This window comes from Rhinolophus sinicus, chromosome 15, assembly GCF_057876585.1.
Source record: "Rhinolophus sinicus isolate RSI-liver-muscle chromosome 15, RSI-T2T, whole genome shotgun sequence".
NCBI classification, from domain to species: Eukaryota; Metazoa; Chordata; class Mammalia; order Chiroptera; family Rhinolophidae; genus Rhinolophus; species Rhinolophus sinicus.
The window spans coordinates 16,753,633-16,773,242 of NC_142515.1; positions in this window are offsets into that span (position 1 = coordinate 16,753,633).

The window sequence follows — 19,610 nt, forward strand, 5'->3', positions numbered from 1 at the left end:
TATGGCCTTCTTCCTTATCCCACCACTGAAATGCCCCTTGTCAGGGTCATTGTCATGCGGGGTCTCATGAGGGGTCTCTGATCCTGCTCCCCGCATAAGAACGCAGGACATGGTGAGGCCAAAAAGGAACACCCACCGGAGCCATGGATGGGAGGTTCATACTGCGACAGTCTCGGTGGGTTGGAAACACAGGAAGCAGGAGCCACAGGATCTGCAGCCGTCTGCTTCTCTGCCAACCAACCTCACTTGCTAACTGCAATCTGCTATGCTAACTGCAATTCACCGCTTGCCAGCCACCATTCGCTGCTAGCGTAGCCACGGCAGTTATGTTAGTGGCCAATGGCTCACAGGTTATAGCTGATGGCCAACTAGCCACAGCTGATGGCCATCCGATCACAGTTGATGGCCATTTACTACCCGAGCCAGCGCCTTTCCACATGAGGGCGAGAGCCTGGAAACTGCACTTCTGGCTCTGTCACCACATTCTACCCCTCCAGGTCTCGCCTCACAATCTACGCGACAATCATCTTCCGCGAGGGGCCCTGTGCGAGAAGCCTGGAGGTGAATGCAGTATCTTGGACACAGCCAGGCTCTCTGGGCACAGCCAGAGTTTCTCAGGGTACCACCAGTTCTTCTGGGCACAGCCAGACTTCCTGGGCTTCTTAGGGTACCACCAGTCTCCCTGGGCACAGCCAGGGCCTCTCAGGGCACTGCCACTCTGGGCACAGCCAGACTTCCCGGGCACAGCCAGGGTTTCTCAGGGTACCTCCAGTCTTTCCGGGCCCAGCCAGTCCTGCCAGACTTCCTGGACACAGCCAGGGTTCTCAGGGCACCACCAGTCTTTCTGGAATAATTATGGCTCACAGCCAAGGTGCTTACATATTCTTGATGGTGGCCAGTCGAGACACAGGAAGCAAACATTCACCAGTTCCACTACATGGTAGTACGTTGCCAAGCAAACAGTCAAGCTGTCCATCAAATCAGGGAGATGGAAGGCAATTCCCCATAGTCCACAGTCATTCGCCAGGGCTGTGCACTGGCCCCACAACGTGTGCCCTCCCCGCAGGGCGAGAGCTCCAAGTCTCCCCAACCTGGGGGTGAGGGACGACCTTGACCTCACCCGCATCTCCCATGGAGGACCTAGCAAGTGTTTCCTCCTGGGACCACAAGTCCTGCATCCGGGCTGCCTCAGCAAGCACTTCCCAGCCCACACAGCCGCAACGACCTTTGCTTTCTCCAGCCTATGCTGGTTGGGGAACCATCCTCGTCTTTCCACCCCTCCACGGGGGTCCAGCTCTCCGGCAGCTGCTCCTCCTGGTCTTCCTGAGACTGAGTGTTCACACGCACAAACTGCTCCACTGCCCTTCGGAGAGCTTTGGCCGGCACCGTACCCTGCTCGCTGCGCCATTTGTCACACAGGGTCTCATGCGGCGTCTCTGGTCCTGCTCCCCACATAAGCAGGATATGGTGAGGCCAAAAAGGAACACCCACGGAGCCATGGATGGGAGGTTCATACCGCTACAGTCTCGGTGGCGGCTGGGTTGGAGACACAGGAAGCAGGAGCCACAGGATCTGCAGCCGTCCGCTTCTCTGCCAACCAACCTCACTTGCTAACTGCAATCTGCTATGCTAACTGCAATTCACCGCTTGCCAGCCACCATTCGCTGCTAGCGTAGCCACAGCAGTTATGTTAGTGGCCAATGGCTCACAGGTTATAGCTGATGGCCAACTAGCCACAGCTGATGGCCATCCGATCACAGTTGATGGCCATTTACTACCCGAGCCAGCATCTTTCCACGTGAGGGCGAGAGCCTGGAAACTGCACTCCTGGCTCTGTCACCACATTCTACCCCTCCAGGTCTCGCCTCACAATCTACGCGACAATCATCTTCCGCGAGGGGCCCTGTGCGAGAAGCCTGGAGGTGAATGCAGTATCTTAGACACAGCCAGACTTCCTGGGCTTCTTAGGTTACCACCAGTCTCCCTGGGCACAGCCAGGGCCTCTCGGGGCACTGCCACTCTGGGCACAGCCAGACTTCCCAGGCACAGCCAGGGTTTCTTAGGGCACCACCAGTCTTTCTGGGCCCAGCCAGTCCTGCCAGACTTCCTGGACACAGCCAGGGTTCTCAGGGCACCACCAGTCTTTCTGGAACAATTATGGCTCACAGCCAAGGTGCTTACATATTCTTGATGGTAGCCAGTCGAGACACAGGAAGCAAACATTCACCAGTTCCACTACATGGTAGTATGTTGCCAAGCAAACAGTCAAGCTGTCCATCAAATCAGGGAGATGGAAGGCAATTCCCCATAGTCCACAGTCATTCGCCAGGGCTGTGCACTGGCCCCACAACGTGTGCCCTCCCCGCAGGGCGAGAGCTCCAAGTCTCCCCAACCTGGGGGTGAGGGACGACCTTGACCTCACCCGCATCTCCCATGGAGGACCTAGCAAGTGTTTCCTCCTGGGACCACAAGTCCAGCATCCGGGCTGCCTCAGCAAGCACTTCCCAGCCCACACAGCCGCAACGACCTTTGCTTTCTCCAGCCTATGCTGGTTGGGGAACCATCCTCGTCTTCCCACCCCTCCACGGGGGTTCAGCTCTCCGGCAACTGCTCCTCCTGGTCTTCCTGAGACTGAGTGTTCACACGCACAAACTGCTCCACTGCCCTTCGGAGAGCTTTGGCCGGCACTGTACCCTGCTCGCTGCGCCATTTGTCACGCAGGGTCTCATGTGGCGTCTCTGGTCCTGCTCCCCACATAAGCAGGACATGGTGAGGCCAAAAAGGAACACCCACGGAGCCATGGATGGGAGGTTCATACCACTACAGTCTCGGTGGCGGCTGGGTTGGAGACACAGGAAGCAGGAGCCACAGGATCTGCAGCCGTCCGCTTCTCTGCCAACCAACCTCACTTGCTAACTGCAATCTGCCATGCTAACTGCAATTCACCGCTTGCCAGCCACCATTCGCTGCTAGCGTAGCCACGGCAGTTATGTTAGTGGCCAATGGCTCACAGGTTATAGCTGATGGCCAACTAGCCACAGCTGATGGCCATCCGATCACAGTTGATGGCCATTTACTGACCGAGCCAGCACTTTTCCACGTGAGGCCAAGGGCCTGGAAACTGCACTCCTGGCTCTGTCCCCAGTCATCTTGCCAAAGCCAGCAGTTGGTTCTCTGTCCTCATCTTATTCCACCTCCTGGCAAAATCCAACCTAGATGACAACTCTCTTGCTCTTGAAACATTTGTTTAGGCTTCCGTGACATCATGTTTTTCTGCTTTTCTTCTTACCTCACTGGCCCTTCCTCATTTTCCTTTGTGCCTTCTCACCTTTGAATTGTACAGAGCCTAGGGCTCTGTTTTTCACCATCTCTCTTCTCTTCTCTAGCTGGGTGACCTCATCCAGTCCATCCATATGTCTATGACTTGCAAATACGTTTCTCTAGCCTACACATTGCCCTTGAACTCCAGGTGTGGCTACCCAACTACCCACCTGACATCTCTACTTGGATGTTTCACACAGCTGAGACAGAGATAGGAATCCTTTCCTACCGCTAGTCTCCTCCCCAATTCAGCTTTCTCATTTAAAATTTTTTTTTTTTTTTTAACTGGGGAACATTGGGGAACAGTGTGTTTTTCCAGGACTCATCAGCTCCATGTCAAGATGTTTTCAATCTAGGTATGGAGGGTGCAGCTCACTGGCCCATGTGGGAATCGGACCGGCAACCCTGGTGTTATGAGCACTGCATTCTGACCACTGAGCCAACCAGCCGCCCGGCTTTCTCATTTTTGTAAATGGCACCATCATCCATCTAGCTACTCAAGCTAAAACTTAGTCATTGTGCTTGAATCGTCTGGTTTCCTCACACCTCACTTCTAACACATCAGCACATTGTATTGGCTCTGCCTCCAAAATTTATCTTAAATCCACCACTGTCCTCCATGTCCATCTCTGCTGCTCCAAGCCCGGTCCAGAGTCCCTCCATCATCTCTTGCCTGGACTATTTCATTACCTTCTAATAGGTCTTTCTTACTTCCCTCGTCTTCCTTTAGTCCAACCTTCACCCAACAACGGGAATAATGTTTTTAAAAGGTAAGCCAGGTCCTGTTAACACTCCAGTGAGTTCCATTCCATTCAGAATAAAACCCAAAGTCTCACAAGGTCGAGGGATCTGCTCCAGCTTACCTGTCCAGTCTCATTTCTCTCCACTGTCCCCTCACTCAGGACACTCCAGCCATACTCATCTTCTTTCTGTCCCCTGAATAGACCAATCGTGTTCCTATCTCAGGGCCTTTACATTTGCTCTTCTATCTGCTGGGCGCATTCTGTCCCAGTCTTTGAACAGCTGCCTCTTCTTACTATTATGACCTCTTCATTATGACCTCAACTCAAATATCACCTCCTCTGAGAGACCGTTCCCTGGTTACCCTCACTAAAAACAGCCTCTCTTGTTCAGGATTCTATTTAATCTCCTTGATAGCTCTTATCTGTACCTAAACTTTTCTTATGTATTTAAGGTTGGCTTATTTAATAGCTGTCTCCTCCTACTAGAAGATAACTTCTTTGAAGGCAAGGACTCTGTTTTACTCATGGCTGTATCCCCCGTGCTTAGAAATATGTTTGGCAATAAAAACACTACACAAATATATGTTAACTGGTTGGATCTCATCAATTCATCATCATATTTATCATAATATGGTCTCCATTAGTTATCATTTCAGGCTGCCAAGTTGCAAGTAACATAAAGCTAACGCAGGTTGTGTCAGGCAGTAGTAACAAAGACGAGGAGTAGGCCCGTGGTCAGGCACAGCTGGTACAAGCTGTGCTCTCTTAGCTCTGCTCTCCTCTGGGTTGGTTCCACTTGCTGGCAAGCCCTATCCATGCAGTGGCTCCTGCCAGCTCTGTGCTTCGATTCCACATTGTACAGTTCGGCAACCCCAGCAGAAAGAGAGCTGTCCTTTCCTAGAACTCCAGCAAAATCTCAGAAATGACTTTCATTGGAACAAGCTGGATCACGTGCCCACCCTGGAACCAACCACTGTGTCCAGAAGGATGGAATATGCTAATTAGTCAAGCCAAGTCACTCACCCACTCCTAGATGGGTGTGATTGGGAGTTGGCATTGCCATGAGTCGCATGGTTTGGGGGCAGAGAAGGAGTGGTCTTCTAAAGAAAACAGCAATGCTATCACTAGGGAAAGAGATGAAAGTTGTAGAGAGAAAAAAAATGTCCACCATGATTGTCTTTTTGTTTCAGAGAACTGAAGTTGTTGCCAGTTCCAGACGAACCTGTAATTTTAGAGCTTAAGAATGAAGAACTGTCTGACTACTGCCATCTACACGGTGAACTCATTCCCCCACGGAACCTTTCCACAGCACTGACCTGTATCTTACCTCACAAGGCCTATGTGACCACTCCTACCCTAGAAGGGGTCATGCTTTGTCAGTCTCCTGTCTCTCAGCGGTGCTGAGTTTCATCACGAAGGCCTGACCTCAGACGTTTCAGTCAACGTCCTTGACTCTCGTTTCTGAGCCCTGCTTCTGGAAGCTCATTTCTCTAGATCTACAGGTTTACCTTTGTTTTGCATCACTGTTAATCTTGATTTTGCCTCTCACTTCATTTTGCCGGACTGCTCCTTCCTACCCCATCTGCTTTCTGACCAGCCGGCTGAATCACTATGCCTGTTGCTACCCAAAGTATGTCTTCACATCCGTCATTTTCCTCGCCAGGTGATTCCTTCCTTAATCTTCAGTGATGAGTCTGCTCATCATCACTAGTGTTCACTGCCCCAGAAAAGTAATGAGACCGTCCCATTAGGTGCATAAGGAATACACGTAAGGCAGTTTTAAATGAGAGTCTATCCTATACTAAAATATCTCTAAGGAAGGCCATTTTCCATTTTAAGCTGGAACTGGGCAATCTTTACGGGGAAGACATCCTCCCTTTGCCTGCTTTCACACAGAAGGAAGACCTGGAGATGAACTGATGACTACCTCTTGTAATTACCTTTCACACATTCACAGATTGACACTCAGTAGGTCATCAGTTTTCACTTCTCCAAATTCCATTCATTTATTAAAATCAAGTTTTCCCAGCCCTTTCAGATTGTTATTCCCCATTTGGTCGCCTGCAGTTACCTGTCTTATGCTCGGGGGCTGAGATATGGTAATAAGAGCACCGTTGATTTTTCTTTGAGTCATAAACTGGGAGACAAAGTATTCTTCATAATCCCACTTGTAATTTCCATTTTATTTAACTACAGAAAGCCACTCTGATGGTCAGGTGAATTCCTACGCTGTGATCCTTTGGCACAGGTGTTCCCATTCTAACTATTAGGTCGGTGCAAAAGTAATCATGGTTCTTGCTATTATTTTTAACCTTTTAAACCGCAATTACTTTTGCACCCACCTAATACTTGTTGGTTGGCCCCATCTATTTGTGCAAGTAGAAACATAACGTTTGTTTCTCTAGAGAAGCTGCTAACCTGACCCACAAGTGTAGTGTTATTCCCACCAGGATATAAAATCCACAACGACAGAGACTTTGTTTAGTTACTACTTTATCTCCAGTACTCAGCATATACAGGCACTTAGTGACTACAAATTCATTCATTCACTCATCAAATGCTTATTGAGCATGTCCTAAAGACGGTACCATGCCAGGTGATACTTGAGGTCAAAGGGATAAAAACAAGTATATCTGGGAGGCTATTTCAGCCATAAGTAACAGAACTGTCTTAAACAATTACACATTTATTAGTGCACATAAGTGGAAGTCCAAATTTAGATCAACTCATGTTTGTTTGATCCACCATGAAGGATCCAGGTTTTTTCACAGCTTCTTCCTAAGACTAGCTCCCTCTGGGAGAAGGGGAGACAGGAGGGAGAAATATCATAGGTGGCTGCCAGTAACAGCTAGGGTACCAGCAAGAGAAAGAATAAATCTTCCTACAAGGGGAAGACCCTTCCCAGAAGTCTCCAGCACTCCTCTTGCTTCTCAAAGGCCAGAATTGGGTCACAGCCATTCCCGAATCATGGATTTAACCTCAGACCACTCAGTCCCTCATCTCACACTGAGGGTGGGTGGGCTTCCCCTGAAATGAGGGGACTTTGTTGAGGAAGGGTGGCCCTCTGGACACGTGGAGGTTCTGTTAGGAAGGAAGGGAGGAGGAGCAGAGGGTTAGGGAGCAGCACTACCATTCACTACAAGCGCAATGAGCATTTATAATGAAAGTCGGTAGTTTTTTTAAGTGCCTGCCCAAATATTTCCATGTAATCGTTATAAGGACTATGAAGTGGTAGTTCTCATCCCAGGGTAAGTCAGAATCACCCAAGTAGTGGTTCTGGTTCAGGAGGTCTGTTGTGGGGCCGACGGGCGTGATTCTGATGGCCAGCCTGCATTGTACACCAATGCGATAAACTAAGCACTGCCTCCCCATAGGTGTGCAAATAAGAATTCAGCACAGTCCCTACCCTACAAACCTGACACTAAATGTCAAGTAAGAGATTTGACATATGTGCCAGAGGAGTTCAGGGGAAGAAAAGCTCCCTTTAAGCTAGTAAGGTTACTGGGCAAGAGTGGAACCTCCAAAGATGAGTAAGACTTGATTAGAGAACCTGGGGAGAAATGTAGCCAGAAGGGCACAGAATGAGCCTGGTGGAAGAAGATGGAACACTTGTCAAATTCATGCGTCACGTTTGTCAGAGGACAAACTGATCTCTGGTTTGTTGCCATGTTAGTACGTGAGAAAGGGGAGTTTTCTCCTCTTGAACTTTTTTGGAGAAATTGAGGTTTGTTTCCAGGATTTGGTGAATCAGTGTTATCTGATATTTCTGATACTTTGCTGCAACTATTCGCCAAGCTTCCTCTTTGAGCACAAAGGGGGTTTTAAGAGACAATGATTGGGGCTTTCATGTATTTATATTTTAAAAATTAGAATCATTGGGTGGAAAATCCCTATGAGATCACCTCTTTGCTTTACCCAACCTGTGCAGGGAGGTGCGAGGCGGGGGATACACAGTGATTAGAGAAGGAGGCATTTAATTCCTTCTCAAAGCAAGCTAAGATAAACCTGATCAAATCCAGCCAGGCTGCAAACGTGATTAAGAGGAGGTTAGAAACAACGTGGAGAATATGGAGAACGTTTGTAGATTGGCTGGCAATTGGATTACATTTAAAGATTCAATTAGTGATAGATTCAGAATAGGGTTTCCTTTAGTGAGTTTGTTAACTCACAGGCAAGAGGCCTGGCGGTTTGCTGATAGCACAGAAAATGAATCATGCGACAGTGGCTCAGCCAGGCTGGGACAAATGTCACCCACTCACTTTGATGGATGCACCCCCTGCATGGAAATATGTGGATTGATATTGATATTTTAAAACTACCATTACTCATGGTTCTTGACAACTTATTTTCCATTCTTTGGTATACCTTCGTTGGTTGTACTTCTGCTGCCTCTAAACAGCTTTTTAGTGAACTCCAAATGGGTCTCCCATGCTAAAGGAGTTTTTCAGAAGCAGAAAGAAAGTTGGCAACAGACTTGTCATGCGTGGACAGTCTGGTGGAATAGTGCCTCTCCCAGGTTTCAAGAGTGTGCCATACGTTATCTATTAAGTAGGTTCAGGGTGAGAACTCTGGGCAGGTCAAGAGGTATCACAGAAAGTATTAATGTGGTAACTAGATTCAGCAATAAGGAAACAAAAATACGTGCATATTTTTAAAGCAGAAGTCATACTATAAACTTTATAAGAGACTGGTTATTGTCTGGGGGCTCCTAGAAAGAAAACACCAGGCCACAGGGAAGAGGATGGGCATAAGCCAATGAGGGCAGAGGTAAGAGCTGGCTCACCTAGTTCCCAGCCCTGTACCCAACCAGCTTTGAAAGATGGAAGATAGGGCAGAAGCAAGGACAGGCATGCGCAAGAGGGCAGCTGATGTGGGGTGATGCAGTAGCAGAGGCCTCCCTACAAAGTTAAAGACGACTCACACCTGTTCAGCCAGAAGAACCAAACCTTTCTGTGGTTCCATCTTTCCTGGTTTGAGCCAGTCTCTAAGTTCAGAAAGCATGATTTCCCTAGTGTCACCTGTGTAGGCTTCTCTCCATGTGCATCTGAAATCAATAATGCTGACAAGCTGAAAATGATTGAAAACAAAAGATAATGTTTTGAAGATATTTGGGCCTTATTTTGGCAAGTGAGTGGCTTACACCCAATTTAGGTAGACTCATAAGGGCGCCTACTAAATCTAGGTTAGAAGCAAAGGCCCCAGGAATATGAATAATGGGCATGAGTACTACTCCATAAAAAGTGATACTAAAAGCAAATAAAGATAGTCTATCACCTATAACTGGGAAGAGTACAAAGAAAGTTTCACTAAAAAAGGTCCCTCTCCCAGTTTACGCCAGCTGGTCTACCATCTGCTTATGATCCTATAAGGAGGAGACCACCTAAGGAGGTGACTCATTTAGCCCAAATAATTCTCTTAATGGGAAAATAAGCCCAGTGTGCCTTACTACCCTCAGGTCTCCTTACCTAAGCAGGTGTACAAAGTTCCCCTCCTTGGGCCTCTGCTCCAGGTTTTTCTCTGCTTTTCTCAGCATGATGTCTTTATCTTGGGAAAGTTTATCATGGCAAAAAAGATCTTCGTGGCTAAGAAATGGATAGAATCCATGTAATCAACTCAAACTCTGTTTCACTTGGGCATTCACTCATTCAACAAACATCCAAGTGCCATATTCTGGAGACCTACAGATAAATAAGACCCAATCCTAAAGGAAAATCAATGATGAGAGGACAGTGGAACACTAAATATAAGAGAGGTAAGTAAGCACAGGATGCGATGGCATCAAAAAGAAGGAGTGTGGGGACATCCAATTCTACCTGGAGAAAGGAGTCAGGAAAGCTTTCCAAGAAAAGATGACCCTTGAGCTGAGGACAGAAGGGTGAGTACAGATTAGCCAGGGAAATAAGAGATGGAGAACCTTTCACCAAAAAGCTCAACATTGGCAAAGCCACACAGGCACCATACTATGGCTCACTCAGAAACCTGCAAGTGATTTCCTATGACTAAGGCTGGAGATTTTATCAGAACCAGATCTTAAAGGACCTTGTAGGTCGTGCTAAGGCACAGAAACTATTTCCAAAAGAAATGGGAAAACCACCGGAAGATTAAAACCTGGAAAGTGACGTGATAAGAATTGGGACTTAAAGTAATGATTCTGGTAGCGGAGAGAGCAGGATGACAATCTAGGAGGCTTCCAGGCTATAAACGATAAAAGATCAGACTAAGACAGCAGCTGTGAGAGGGGAAAGGGTTTGAGCTATGCATTGGTAAAACAGACAAAGTTGGTATCCCACTGAGGTAGAGAAGAAAGGAAAGGATGAGTCCAGAGGGACTCCAGACTTCCCTCTTATAGGAAAATGTGGCAGGTGACATCATTTCTTGAAAAAAAATGTAAGAAGAGGAGCAACTTTGGAGCAAAGGAGATAAATCCCACTTTACACCTATGTATGATCGGTGGCTCATGTAGGTAACGGTCATTTGATATTTAAAAATATGTTTTCTCAGTAAAACATGTGTTGGCTGTAAGTAGAGGGACTACATCTGTCTTATTCCTGTGCCCAAAATTGTGCCTGGCACATAGTAGGTGCTCCCTAAATACTTTTAAGAATCTTTCGGTCTTAGCAGTTTGAGTATGATGTGTCTAGGTTTGGTTTGATTTATTTAATTTACTTTTCCTGCTTGGAGTTTACTAGGCTTCTTTAATGTGTAATTTCACCAAACTTAGAAAAATTTTAGCTACTATTGTCTAAAAATTTTTTCTGAATTATTTTCTCTCTCTTCGTCTTTGGGGATTACAATTAGAATTAGAGCCACGTTGTAACTTCTGATATTGACTTCTGGGTCATCGGTTATGCCAGTGCTAGGAAGGAAGCAGCAACAAGGACCTGTCTTCATGGAGTTTATATTCTAGTGACGGGAGCCAGATAGAGGACCACCAATTGAGGGACCCATTTTGCTCTCCAAGTCATAAGTCCTAAAGTGGGGCTGTGTTGGCACCGTTTACTATGGAGTATCTAAGCCATGCTTCTGTGGTATTGGGTGCCTTTTCCTGAGATTTACAAAAGAGGCCCTGTATAGAAGTTACATATCTTTAAATAAATACACCTACTAAACATTATATATTAAAGAAACAAAATATGACAGATATAGTGGAAAGCCTGTGTACTACTCTCTGATCCCAATACCCCTCCTTTTTCCCCAAAGACAACCACCGTCCCGAACTTGGTATTTTTCATCCCATGCACGGTTTCATACCTTTTTCTATACACTTGTTCCCATAAATATATTTTTGTAAGACTTTAAAATTTGTAAAAGTGGTCTCCTACTGTACATATTACTCTGCAATTTGCTTTTTTTTGCTGAATACTATTTTAGAGATTTATCCATGTTGATACATGTACCTCTAGTTCATGCAATTTTATTAATTTCAATATTTATTCATCTGTTGACTTTAATGCACCACTTTTTTTTTTTCCTCCTTTTTTCTGCTTGTGGACATTCAGGTTGTGATTTTTCAGTTTTTAATTTTTAAAATCAAAGCTGTAATATATTTTATGTGTCTGCTTATTACATATACAAGAGCTTCTCTCAGACTGGAATTAATTGCTGGTTCACAAGTGATGCCCACCTTCAAATTAATAGATAATGCCAACTTGTTCTCCAATGTGGGTATAACAATATGTACACCCATCAGTTGTGCACGAGTGCTACCATTTTGGTTTTCTTTTTTTCTTTTCAGGATTAAATTTTCTTCCATTTGATGGGTTATAGTTTTTATTGACATACCCCTGATTACTTATAAATTGAATATTTTTCATATGTTTATTGGCCATTTGGGGTTCTTTCTGTTGTAAATTGTTTATTCATGTGTTACCCTCCTCTGCCTCCTCCTCATTGTTTTTACTTTTTCATTGGCTTATTTACCTGTTTTCTTAATGATATATAGGATTTGAAAATATATTCTGGTTAGTAATTCTTTATTACAAATACAGCCTCATGGTCTGTGGCATCTCTTTAACTTTTAATGGTACTTTGGTTGTATACATGATTTAAATTTTAATATAAAATCTTTTCAAGGATGAATCAACACAAATAATTTTTAGGTGGGTGTGCTGGTAGTTATCAAAGGAAATTATTGCCAAATGACCTTTTCTTTTCTCTGTACAGTAAAAGGAGAAATCAACCAAAAGTTCTCTCCACCAAGAAAACGCTTCGAAACATTAACTCCTTGTATCTTACTACAGTCATAACCCGATGAAGAAACTGATAGCACGTGCCCACGTGCCAGAGAACTATAACACTAATTTCAAGAAATCTTCAGAATAGTCTCCAAATTCAAATACAATGTTCACTGCGATCAAAAGTTTGCTTCTTCTATATTCTCAATTCTACTACCGTGTTTCCCAGAAAATAAGACCTAGCCAGACCATCAGCTCTAATGCGTCTTTTGGAGCAAAAATTAATATAAGACCCGGTCTTATTTTAATATAAGACCGGGTCTTATATAATACAATATAAGACCTGGTCTTATTTTAATATTACATAATATAATATAATACCTGGTCTTATATTAATTTTTGCTCCAAAAGATGCATTAGAGCTGATGGTCCAGCTAGGTCTTACTTTCGGGGAAACACAATAGTGCCAGGCACACCTTGCCAAATGTTAAAGATGCAAAGAACAAGATACAATCACTGCCCTTTGGACATGATGCCTAGAGGAGCTTCCCTTCTAAACACCAATAGTCCAGGGGTGATCTTACTAGATGCAAAAATCCTGAGGGAGAAGAAGAGAGAAGCAAGGACCTCTGTCTGTGAAAGCTGGTGAGCAGTCACCAATGCTCCATCAGAACTGGGTCTTTAAAGATATTCCTCCAGGCAGGAAAGTGGGGAAAGGCATGAGAGGCAGAGCAGTAAGGCATGAGAGAGCAAGGCAGGTTTGTACATGGAATGTGTGGTCAGTGCTCAGGCTGAGAAGCAGGCTGAGGCCCCGTCACCAATGGCTTGTATAGTGGGCTAACAAGTTGAGATTTTAAGGCGGGTGTCGGCATGTTTAGATTAGTGTTTCCAGAAGATCAATCTGGCAGCCCCCCCCTCCCCCCCTGGAAGATGTATCTCAGGGAAGGAATCCCATTCTTAGCCTATTGCCTCAAGCTAGGTGACAAACAATGACAGCAGCACTGGGATAGAGAAGAGGGAATATACATCCAAGAGACATTCAGCTGGTGCAGTTAGTCAAATGACTACTGTATAAGGGGGGAAAGTGATTCCTTTAGCTGAACCTGGGAAAAATAAATAAATTAGGAAGAGCATCAGTGTCACAGAATACAAAATAAGAGAAAGTTGGGCAAAAACATCAATTTAAAAACTTCCTTATAACTAATCAGTTATGCATTTTCTACCTGTAAAGAGGCCATTTTCAGAAAATATTTATTCCTTTAAAAAAAAATTCACCCTAATGGCTTTTGATGTGTTGGAATAATCATCAATTGTGCCAAAATTCTGGAGCACTCTTCAACAGAGGAAATGCTTAGTCTTTGTGGCTGAGATGCTTATGTCTCGGCAAGCTCTCCTACAGCATAAAATATATATATCAGAAATTGATTTGAAACAAATATGATTATCATGAAGTGCCGAGGCATTTTTCCATTAGCTTTTAATGTAGGGCAAACCAGATGAGAAGATGACATTGTTTCACGGTTTCAGTATGGGTAGTTTATGCAAGAGAGGCAGCATCCTAAGTGCAAAAAATAGGTTAATATGGGGAAAGCATGCCTTCTTTCCTACTGGGGATGCTTTGGTACGCTGTCCAGATTCCCTCTTCAGGACTGAGGTCCTCATTCTCCCACAGCTAGGGAGTGTTTGTGTCTGACAGTTTTCTGCTGAATTGTTCTTAGCCTTCTTCACAAGGGCAGCTTACATCTATTTATTGGCTGACCATTTGTGGTTGGGTATAAAGCTCTGGCCCCCTTGACTTAAGTTGCGGGTGCGGGGGCATCTCTGAAGGGCCATCCCAGCTCCCCAGCTCCTATGGGATTGGCTGAGGCCTCTGTTGCAATTGCATCACAGCTCCTGTCCCTCTGCCTACTCCTGCTCTGTCTCCACTCACAGGTGACATTCCCAAGGACACTCCCGAACCTCTTGCACAGAAATCTCGGAGTCCTTTTCCCAGGAATCCCAACCTATGACACCTACCAGGACCACAAATAGCCTTCACGAGCACTAATTACAGAGAATGAGGGTGTCATTATAAACATACATATTAAATGTCCTGGGTCTTGAACAAAATGAGCCATACTTCCTACTTATATTCTAAAACTGACATCACAGAGATGTTGTAAATAACACATAAGTGACCTAAAAGTCTTTGGATATAAAGTTATTTTATTGAAAGAATCACAGTAAGGACACATACAAACATGTATATTAAAACCAAGAACAGGAATTGAGTACAGATGACTAGAAGCTCTTCATCACTCAGACACTATGAGCACAGTGGGTTTTATTTGCTACTTATTTTTCCCTTTCTCCTTCCCCCCAAAGCTGCTTGGCAATGTTCCTTCACTAAGGCTCCATCAGTGGGGAAAACAAAAAACAACAACAAATAGGACATCAAAAGATGTCTGTGGCCCCACTGCCACCTAATGGGTTCTTTGAGCATTAAGTCTCCTTTTTTCAGTTCTTTTTGTTTTCAACTGCTGACACTGTACCAATAAAATGGCTAAACGTGCTTGACTCTATCAGACTACGGGCCGCTAGTCTTAATGAGGAAACACAGGGGATCATTTTGGCTTCAGGAAAAAGTCATGTTAACTGTCTCCTTTCTCCTCCTTACATTTGGGAATGTACATCCCCTACCACCTGTTGTTTGCTAGACTTGTAAGCACCGTATTTCCCCCAAAATAAGACCTAGCCAGACAATCAGCTGTAATGTGTCTTTTGGAGCAAAAATTAATATAAAACCCAGTATTATATTATATTATATTATATTAATTATATTATATTATATATTATATTTGTTACATTATATTATATTATATTACATTATATTATAGATCCGGTCTTATAGTAAAATAAGACGAGGTCTTATATTAATTTTTGCTCCAAAAGACGCAATAGAGCTGTTTGTCTGGCTAGGTCTTATTTTCGGGGAAACATGGTATACTTTAAAAAAAAAAGATTGTTATATTATCTACTATGCAATAAAAGTGATGTGAAACGTTCCAGGCCTTTTCTGTAATAAATACGCTTTTCTGAGGTACTAAATAAACTGGCAATGTAAACCTGCAGAGGGTGGGAAACACCCAGGTAAGGAGGGTACTTTCAGGGGTTGTGATGCAGATGAATCCAATTAACTCTGGGTTTAAAAGACCATCTTATGGCTACTGCTGAAGGCTATTATATGAGAAAACCAAAAAGAGCCAAAGAAAATGAAAAAAAGCTCCTGTCACCACATCAGAGGACAAGACCCGCTGGAGTCTCCCCTGTATGTGGGGAAGTCAAAGTAATTCTTTCTCATGCTTTCCTTCCTGGCCTTCAAAGAGCTCCTGTGACTGCTTTGACCTCCACTGCCCACATCTTCCTGCTAAGCCTTGACCCATCTGGCTTTCTACAGCCTTTTGTTTCTGACAACCACATACGCTTTTGTAATCTTCCGTATTACTTGAGTTGTTAAGCTGCTGCAAGCTCCTAGAGTTCCCCTTACCTATCTGCTGCTTTCCCCCAACCATTACACACACACACACACACACACACACACACACACACAACTACCTCTCAAACCTATTCTAGCTAGTCTATGAACACTTTTCTCCATCTTTTTATTTTGAAAAATTTGAAATATACAGAAAAGTTGAAAGACTAGTACAATGAACACATATATCCTTTCAGAATGACCATTAATATTTTGCCACATTTTAATTCTCTTTCTCTCTCTCTCTCTACATATACACACACACACAGGGTGCCAAAAAAAGTATACACATTTTAAGAAAGGAAAAAACTGTATTAAAATTGTAATACTCAATATGTACCGATAACAAAAGATGAATACAAGTCACATTTGACTTCTGCAATTACAAGAGGTGCTCAAAGTGGTTACCATCAGCCTAATTTTAATACAGTTTTTTCCTTTCTTAAAATGTATATACATTTTTTGGCATCCTCTCTCTATATATATATGTGTGTATATATACGTACACATGAATGAGTTTTGAACCATTTTATAATTTTTTTTGGCCGAACCATTTGAAGGTATGCGACAGATGCTATGGCACTTCATCCCTAAATACCTGAATAAGACATTCTCCTAAGGAACCTACATAAATTTCACACCTAATAAAATTAACAAACAATTCAATATCATCTGATATCCAGTCCATATTCGAATTTCCCAAAATGTCCTCAAAATTTTTTATAATTTTTCCAATCCAAAATTCAATCAAGATTTACCCATTGCATTTAATTGTTATATCTTTTGTCTCTTAATCTAGCAGAGTCTTCTACTCTTTCTAATAGTATTGACTTTTGATGTATTTAGGCCAGTTTTCTTATAGAATGTCCCACAGGGACATTCTGTCTGCGTCTTTCCTCAGGGTCATTTTACTGTAAACTAGAAGTTGGGTCAAAAGCCTTGATTACATTCAGGTTAAGCATTTTTGGCAAAGTTCCTTCATAGGTGATGCTGTTACTTCATGTTGCATCAAATCAAGAGGCCTATAACGTCAGGTTTTTCTACCATTAGTGGTGCTAAGTGTGATCACTAGGTTAAGTTAATGACTGCAGAAATTCTCCATTATAAGGTATATCTTCCCTTCTGTAAGTATTAGTCTGCGGGGTAATACTGACACTGTGGAAACATCCTCCTTTTCCCTATCTCCTTTTACAGACGGGTTTTAGCTTCTACGGATGATTTATGCCCAAATCACTGGGGACTGCACATGGCGATTTTCCCAATTCTATCGTTCCATCTACATTATTGGCTGGCATTCTTCCGTAAAGAAAAAAAAATCCCTTCCTCCATCCTTGATTTTGAGCATCACTCTGGACTTACAGATTTTAAAAATATATTCAATGCTCTGATAATCTGTCAGTCATTATTCTTTTTAGTACTCCAGTTGACTCACATTTGGCTAGTGGAGTCCACTCAAAATGGTCTGTGAACTTTTGACTTGATCCTATTCATCTTGGGACACTTCCTTGCTTTCTGGCAAGTTGTTCCAGGGTCACATTTGTGCTTTTGTACTTTCTGGGCCTCAGACCTGAAATAAACCATCTCTCTGAGAAATGCTGTCTCTTTTGTGGGAAATGGTATTTATTATTTATTTTTCAGGGAAGAATGGTATTTAGATATCAAGATATGGGGGATCCTCCACTGGGGCAACATTACTTCTACGAAATATATGTGGGGGGTGGTAGAAGAGAGAAAAGGGGGTCAGATATATGGTGATGGAAGGAGAACTGACTCTGGGTGTTACAATGCAATATATAGAGGATGTATTATAGAAATGTATACTTGAAACCTATATAATGTTACTAACCAATGTCACCACAGTAAATTTAATAAATATATATATATATATATATATATATATATATATATATATATATAATTCATCAGAGGGCTTCCCAAAAAAACTTTTATATTTTTCTTTCCTCTTAAGAGTTTTAACATAAATGAATTATTCATTTTATCTATACTAGACATGAGATTCAAAATTGTATTATCAATAGTGTCAGTAGCAATAAATTTGTGATATTTGAGACTTTTGTTTTTGTTCTTTTTGACCTCAGAATATATCCCACTAAGAATGTATGTAAGGGTACTATTAAACATCACTGTCAAATAGGTCTATAGAACTTTAAATGACTCTGACATTTCTGATCCTTGTAAAGCCTTCGATCGTAATCTTTTCCAAACTGAAGGGATCCTTGTTTTGTTTTTAGTGGCACAGTTTTGTGTTCTTTAGTGGTACTCATAAAACACAGAATCGCTGAAAATGCACATCCTGAGCCTAGCAAGTCAATGCAGATTAAAGTGAACAAATCAGGAATGCTGTGAGTGATGAGCACCTGCCTTGGTCAGCATCCATTTAAAATTGTTTTTCCATCAACCTTAAATGAATGATGCCACACAAGAGTCATCCTAGGGTATGTTTGCAATGCACTGTACCCCAAACACTCAATAAGTACAAAAAGCCAGTAGCTTGCCCTGCGGCAAATCTCCATGCAAACATTCAAAATACCTATTATGACTAAAGAAGGCAAAGGGCATAAGCAATTATTATGACTATGTACACATCTCTAATTCATCTCCTTAGGCACTTGTTGAGATAGCAAAAAGTGTGGGCAAATCTGCGGCTACTCTTAGTCAGGAAGGGATACAATAAAAGCTAGACTACAGAAAGCAAACTTCTGTTTAACCAACATGTATTAGTTTATTGCATACTCTTGTGTTCTACAGTGGGTTAGCACATTTCCAAAGGCAGCTGCTATACTTTTCTTTAGTCGTTTTAAAATTTCCTTTAATAATGGAAGGAAATAGCTCTATATTCTGATGACAATTTAGAATCTTTAAATTTTATTTTCTACTGGGTTTCAATAAAATAAATACCAGGTTTAAAAAACTAGATATTTTAGATACCGTTCTTTTTGAAGAATAAACATGACTAAATTTGAATGAGAATGTTTAAAGAAAAATCAGACATTGAAAGTAGATTCTGACACTTCAAAGGAGGTAGTCAGAACACTTATTTGAAGTTATCACTCTTAGTCAAAGCTTATACTTGCTCCAGTTTTGTCTATAACAGTACACAAAATCATTGTGAAAATTAAATGAATACATGTGAAGTGCTTAAAATGATGCCTGATACGTGCCACTGTTATCATCTCTTTGTGAGAATTAAAATTCAATATAGCTTTTTTCCCATATATAATCTATGCTGTACAGAGGGAGAGAGCAAAAGCAATCCTGAAAACAAGATATCTGAAATCAGGATTCAAGAAATCCTGAAATCTAGATGATAAATCTATACTGGAACTTATAATAAATATTCTATTTTTTGATCTAGGGGGTTCAAGAAGAGTTCTTATTTGAGAGATTTTTTTTACACAACTGCAAAGTTTACATTCAAGGAAGATCCTTCTGGCATTAGTTTGTAAAATACACAACTAGAATAAGAGCAGTTGTCAAAAACTACATTATATTTTAAATAAATTTCTACTATATTAAGGAAAAGTACACCCTTCCTGGTTTGTCTTCCCTCCTAATGCTAGCTACCCACTGCTGCCCTCTGCCCTTTGCAGCATTTTCAGTTCTTGCAAATTGCCACTCCAATCACCACAAACCTGGTTTCCAACTGTATAGATCACCTGACTTAATATGAGGGATATGAGAGAGAGAGAGAGAGAGAGAGAGAGAGAGAGAGAGAGAGAGAGAGAGAAAGGTCCTTCAAAACAAGAAGGCACTAAAGCAAGATGATGTCAGTCTAAAAAGAGCCCATCTGAGAGGAGGGCCTTCTTAAGATTCTAGCAAAAGACCCCAATCCTCCAG